This window comes from Octodon degus, unplaced genomic scaffold, assembly GCF_000260255.1.
Source record: "Octodon degus isolate 3935 unplaced genomic scaffold, OctDeg1.0 scaffold00014, whole genome shotgun sequence".
Classification (NCBI taxonomy): domain Eukaryota; kingdom Metazoa; phylum Chordata; class Mammalia; order Rodentia; family Octodontidae; genus Octodon; species Octodon degus.
This window is the reverse complement of record NW_004524590.1, coordinates 8,330,633-8,337,895: the sequence shown is the minus strand read 5'-3', so window position 1 is coordinate 8,337,895 and position 7,263 is coordinate 8,330,633.

Below are 7,263 nucleotides of genomic sequence, written 5' to 3'. Positions count from 1 at the left end.
GCCCTCACTTATTTCTATATTTCTTAACAGTAAAGAATAAAGCCCAACTGCATTAAGTAAGAATAACATACATTTGGATGTGAGGGAGAAGGAAGCGGTGTGTGAGAAGGGAGGCAAAGGTTAATCTAATTTAATAAAAGACTGGAATGAATATTTTCAGAGTTGCAGTCTTTTAAATTGCAAGTAATAATCTTTTCCTGGTGCACTGGCTTGAAAGTGACAGGCACCTAATAAACATTTGTGGAATAAATGAGGAGATGGAAGATTGTTCGTTTCCCCTCCAGTCACCCACAGAAAATCCCCAGAGCTCCTGCTGTCTGAGGGACATGATTGAGCTGGCCATCTGGCCCTGGGGCAGAGCCATGATTAGTGGAAGGCTGTTTAGTGTTTGTTCTTCCAAATTTTCTTTTAGTGTGAAGGTTAGGTAATATTGTTCCAGGAGGCTCTGTTTTGAAAAAGCTACCATTTCATATTGAGTTCCTCCTATTTGACAGTCCCTGTATATTTGCAAGGGCAGAAATGATTGAGAGAATGTCACTCTAATTTATGCAGATATTATTTTTAAATTGTTAAAATCATCATATTGTGGCTTTATATGATACACAATGTATTTCTGCAGTAATTGATTCTAAGAAGTTAAAGTAAATTGTAGTAAAGTAAGCAAAGATAAAACTGAGGTGTAAGTTATAGCTTTACATGAAAATACACACACAGGGGTGGGTGGAGTCGTTTAGACTGTGCCTTTACTCGGAGGCCATGGGTTCCAGGCAGGTGTGTGGGGCATAGACTTGTTATGTACTTTGTTAGCACTACACCCAGTGGACTTTTTCTCCAACTATCCCACCCACTAGCCTTTCTGTGACAATTTTCTTTCCAGCTTTATAGTTTCGATTTGTTGAAACAGATTGTGGTGTACACACAGAAGTAGGGTTTACTTCCTTTGAGGTCCACTCCTGTGGCTTGCTTTTATGATTTTTGGTGCCCCCATCCTATCACTCATCCTAATGGCAATTTTCTACTTATTTTCAATGACATGATTAGCTGTTGTCTCCACAATGCATTGGGAACTCCAATGACTTTTACATTGTTCATCATTTAGTGCTGTCTTGGCACATTGCTGTGGTACAATAAATCATTACTGAATCAATGATGCACATGTATTTCAACAATTTAATTACTTAGTTATTTGCATATATCTTCATGAGGGAATGTGATTCTTCATAACCTAGGGCTGAGAACCTAGGTTATGAATCAATAAATGCTTCTGTTGAAATGAGATGATTGTATCTGCTTAGAGGTATCGCAACATCCCAGGGAAGAATGGGAACCGACAAAGCATCAATGTACCTGGCTGAGGGCAGGTAGAGGAGAAATCATAGGGAAAAGATGTGGCTGCCTCCAAGCAGCCTACTCTACTTCTTTCAGAAGATGAATAGCTAAATGAAGGGCAAGTTCGCCACCTGCACCACTGGACTTAATGCCATTTGGTTTCTATAACCAATCAGTTGGCTGAGAAACTGGGAAATTTTCATTACAATGCAGTAAATGGATAGTCTAAGAATTAGAAACCCATTTCTATTTTTTTCCATAACTAAAAATGGGGAAAATTGTTTCATTCTCTAGCTATCAGTTTTTCCTCAAATGAAGATTTTCCAAAGATATTTAAATTTCTTACCCTGAGCGTCTCTGTGCCTTATAAATGAAGACAGAGTGGAACACGTGACTTTTCACTTATTTTGGCCACATTGTTTCAAGTTTTGTTTCATATTCTAAAAGGGTGGAGTACTTTTAAGAGTAGGAGACAGGACAATGATAATTTAAAGTATGGCCAACAAAACTGAAATGCAATAAAATTCTTTATATACAGCCATGTGCTGCTTGATGGTAGGGTACGTCGTGAGAACTACATTAGAGAGGGCTGGGAATATAGTTCAGTGGCACAGCACCTGCCTGGGAAGTATGAGATCGTGAGTTCAGTTCCTGGTACAAAAATAGAAAGAAAGAAAGAAAGAAAGAAAGAAAGAAAGAAAGAAAGAAAGAGAAAGAAGAAAAGGAAAGACAGAAAGAAAGGAAGAATCTAGACAGTTTTGGCCAGGTGGACACACACAGAGTACTTAGATAAATGACAGTTATCATAATTCTAGGTAATGCAAGGCTGTGGTGCCACTATAGCACGCACACTCTGTCCTGGTTTGAAATATTACATGGTGTGTGGCTATGTCTTCATACCCAACCTAGCTTCCCAGGATAACTCCCCACAGTGATTTCTTACTCATAAACACATTTGGCAACTAACAGTACACTGCTCTAATTCTCTACTTCCATATAGATGATGTATATTGTCTCTGCATTATGAATTATTTTCTCTAATCCATCAGGCAAGCATAGTGGTATAACCTACAGGTTTGTTAGATCTAAATCTCTATTTCTTGCACTAATGAAAGATACTGATAATATCTACACTGTGTTGCACTTTTTGAAGAATTACAAGCATTAATGCTGACCAGGAGGATGGGGGGTGGGCACGACAGAGCTCCCGTTGTGATTCTGGTACCCTGGGGTGCATGTGGGATGCTTAGTAAACACAGGCTCCTCAGTTTCCACTGAACAGAAGTTTAAGCAAACACTTCTTTCTTCTGCTTTGTAAAAGCCACACCCTACTAGTAGCAATTTTCAGAGCTGAATCTAGGCTGATGGTTAGAGTGAAAGACTGCTCAATAGCAAGAAGGATCATAGAACTGAAGAATTGTTCTTTGGGTCAGGGAAATTAGAAGGGAGATTAAGCCAATAAAATGTAAATGTCATGGCAAACACGGAAGAGGGGGAGGCTTCACATGCAGGGTGAAATAATCAAGTGGCTGTGTTCTCAGGATCGACTACAAAACTATTATCCCATTAAAATCCTTCTCCTCTAGCTTGTCTCTGCAAGGTGGCAGAGCTGTAAAAATGTTGTGCATTATTTCCTGGTAAATCACAATGGAAATGCTGTGGAATTGTGCATAAGAAGTTAAAGGATCTGTCATGGTTTATTCCATTACAATAAACATCAAGAAGGTCATAATGGTAGGCCATTTGTTATGTAGCACTGTCAACCTTTTTATATGTTAGACAGAGTCTCCACAGGCTCGCTAATGGTATAGAGGCCATAAAACCCTTACAGAATAATGTTTAACTGTATTGGAAATAGTGGAATCTTCTGGAGGCTGCATAAGCAATTTGGTTCTTACATCTCTTCTAAGAGAATAACAGAAATGCAGCAAAAGGCTCCTGGAGTTTTCTGTTTTGCAAAAAGTAACAATCTATAAATACTCATTGTTTGCATATAACTGATAAGGCTTCATTCTGGTCAAGTATGACATATGCACATGTACATGAGCAAACATGATACCTCCAGGCCTGCCGAGTTAAGAAGCTATAATGGTTTGTGTCTAGGTATCCCCCCAGATCCTCACGCAGTCATTGGAGTGGGCTTCTAGAGTCTGTGATTAGTTCGTGATCCAATGCTGGGATTATGTGTGGGAATGTTACACCCACCATGGGGAGGGAGGATAGACAGAACACAATAGAAGGAAGGGAGAGAGGCTTCCTAGCTACCACAGCTTCTGCTCCTCCCTTTGCTCTTTGCTGTTTTCTGCTGCCATGAACTGCTGCCCTCTGCCATGTTCCATTCTGCCTTGGAGCCATATGAGTATGGACTGAAACCTCCACTAACTTAGCTGAATAAACCTTTCCTTCCTTGATGCTGGGTGTCAGGTATTTTGTCCCAGCAATGAGAGAAGAGTAACTAAGACAGAAGCCAAACAAAGCTTAAGTTGGGACTTGGATGTACAAATTGTCAAAACTACAATTGAGCTTTTAGTTAGGTTTTTATTTTCTTTTGCTTTAACTGCATTTTGAATCAAATTTATTCATTAGGTAATTATTAGAAAACAAGTTCTAAAGGGCCAGTGAGGTAGCTCTGTGGACTAAGTACCTGGACTACGGCAAGCTCAGGGACCGGGAGCCGATCCCCTGCACCACACGCCACGCTGGGCGTGCTCTCAGGTGTGCTGAGCTGGCCACCAAGACTGGGTGTGGTGGTGCACGCCTGTGATCCCAGGGCTGGGGAGGCTGAGAGCAGGAGGATCACTACAGTTCTGAGCTGGGTAGTGAGACCTTGCGCCAAATATGTGAATATAAAGAAAAGAAAACAAGTTCCATTCACTAGGAAAGAACACATTAGGAACATGGCACATTTTGGTACTGAATCTGAAACAAATATGGGCTTTATTACATTTAGGTCTCTCATTGGACTCCCTATGGCTCCTGCCTCTATTTCCTTTGGTCTTACCCTCCTACTCCCTCATTGAATCATCCTATCCTTTGTCCAAGTTTTTTTCACTAACTTTATTGAAAATCAATAATTACATATTGTATTAAAAATTGTAGACAAATATCGAAATGTGCAAGGTATAAGATGTAGACAGAATGAACTTTAGAAAAATATTTCTGAAATGAATACATAGCATGAGATTAATAATAGATTGCACACTGTAAATAAATTATTTACAAACTTAAATGAATATAACAATAAGAATTGTCCAAATTAAAGATGAAGAAGAAAGAATTTATAGATCAGTCATATCACTCTGTGTCAAAATCAAGAAATTTATATGCATATAATTAGAATTCTCAAAGTAGAAAGGGGTAGTCAGTAAATATTTAAAGATTTAAAATTCTTGAATTTAGTTGAATTTGTAAAACCACACTTCCAAGAAAAATGAAACTTTTGCACAAGAAATTTGAATAAAATCATACCAAGATACACAAAAATGAAATTGTCCAAAACATTGTAAAGAAAAAAGTCATTAAAGCATATATGTAAAAATATTAGCTATTGAAGAACAAAATTAAATAGTATCTTATTCCACATTAGAAAGAAAAAAAGAAGACCAAATTGCATAAGAAACTAGACTAACTAAAGGACTGAAAGAAAAAAAAAAGATCGGTCCTCTTTGAATTTTATACTTAGCCAACATACCTTTGAAAACTAAAAGTAAAATAGTTTCCAGTTATACAAACTTGAAATATTTTAACACCTAGACATAGCACCTAGGTAATAACAAACAGTATAATTCAAGAAGGCACAAGGAATTACTGTGTGGTCCTGGATAAAGAATAAAGAGCTCTCAAAATTATAGTTATGCAGGACTATGCAAAATATATTATATGAACCCATTTAAAAGGTCATTAAAGACTTTTATGAAACAGTATCAATCTTATGTTGGGTTATGCACATTTTTTCGTGTGTGTGTGTGTGTATGTGTGTGTGTATAAAAGATAAGGAAGAAGTAATATAAAGTCAATGGAAAATGGAAATATACTTTTTAAAGTTTCTAATACTAGGAGAAAATATCATACCATGTCTTTTAAATAGATTGTAAGTCAATGATACAGCATAAATCTAAAACAAAAATTAAGACTGAGCAATATTCAGAAAATTAAATACTAATCAATTAAAAATTAAATGTTTCTAAACAATTGAGCTAAGAAAAACTTTTCATGATAGTAAAAAATTACTAAGAATAAAACATAAGATGAATACTGGAATGGCAAATGAATGACGAGCACTTCTAATGGTTTGGGGATAGGATATCGCACGAAATTCTAGTGTGTTGTCCTTTGTCCAAATTTGAGGTGCATTTACTTCCTTTTTCCAGGAGCAGCTGTCTTAAAAAAATACAATAGTCCTCAGGCATAAAGGAGTTCCAGGACATCAGTTCTAAGACCAGCATTGATGATTTAATTGCACTTAAATGATTGTTAACCCTGCTCAGCATCAGTGGTGATGAAAAGGTAAATTTCTCATCACCTACACCTACCCACTGTTTTCAGTCATATGATGAGATCAGAGGGAGACTTAGCACCAATTTTCCATGCATATATGAAGATATCAGCACATAGAACACTTTCATGGTTTCACAACCTTGAGTGTTAATTCATGGAATGGTTGATCTCATTGAATCACAAACTATAACTTACTGTCTGTCTATAGCTCTCAACTCCATGAACCCTAATTTTTTTATTTTTTAATTAAGCAAGTTTATTGGTATATTTTAAGCATACATAATTATCACATTCATCACAAGGAATTTGGATCTGTATATGATGTATTTTGATTTTTCCCCTACCCTTCTTTCAATCTCTCTTACCCTCTATAAACAAGAGATTTATTTCCATTATTCTTACTTTTTGCAATTTTTTTTACCCATCCTCCTTTTCACTCCTGCTCCCCACTTGATCCTCTTTTCATTTGAATATTCTCCTCCCATTTCCTAATATCTATTATATATTTTAGTCATTTATTCTTTTGATTTTTCACATAACAAAAACAATGAAGTATTTAAACATGTGTGTCCAATTTATTTCATTACGTATTCTCTTTCACCTCTAAAATATATTTAAGAAATCAAGCTGAGTGCAGAATAGTGCTTAAGGTTAGAAAGGTGTATTTGGCTGGCAAGGGTGGATAAAGAGAGGCTGGATTTGATAAACACATACTGTATGCATGTGTAGAATTATCACATTGGGAAACATTATTATGTACAATTAGTACATGTTAATAAAAATATGAAATAAAGTACAGAAAAAGTGGAGAAGCAAAGATTTGCTGCAAAATAATTGATTAACAGCAGACTTGTCTTGCAAGAAGTGGTTTTTGTTTGTTTGTTTTGGCAGAGAATTGAACTCAGGACCTCATCGTTACCAGGAAGAAATGTTTTAAAAAGTCCTTTAAGAAAAGGAAGATTGTATAGGTTAGAATCTTTCATCTGCATAGTAAATGAAAGAGCATTTGGAAAAAATAATTGAAAGTATATAACTTTTTTCTCGCTCTTAATCTAAAAGATAATACTTTGCTCAAAATATGAATAATGTATTAAAATTATAAATACATTTTTAGATGGTATGATGAATTGGCAACTGGGAGGCAACTTGTAACACCCATCTGAACTGAATCATCATGGTGCTGGGGATGGCTCGTCTCCCTAAGTATCATTGCCAACAACATAAAAGAAGCATTAAGGGGGAGATGGGCACTGTTGGTTCTCTTGGAGGAGCTTGTCACGCTGGCTTTCCTGATATGAATTTGGCTGTTCTCATTTTCTTCTTCCTCTTCTTCTTCTTCCTCTTCTTCCTTCTCCTTCTCCTTCTCCTTCTCCTTCTCCTTCTCCTTCTCCTTCTCCTTCTCCTTCTCCTTCTCCTTCTCCTTCTCCTTCTCCTTCT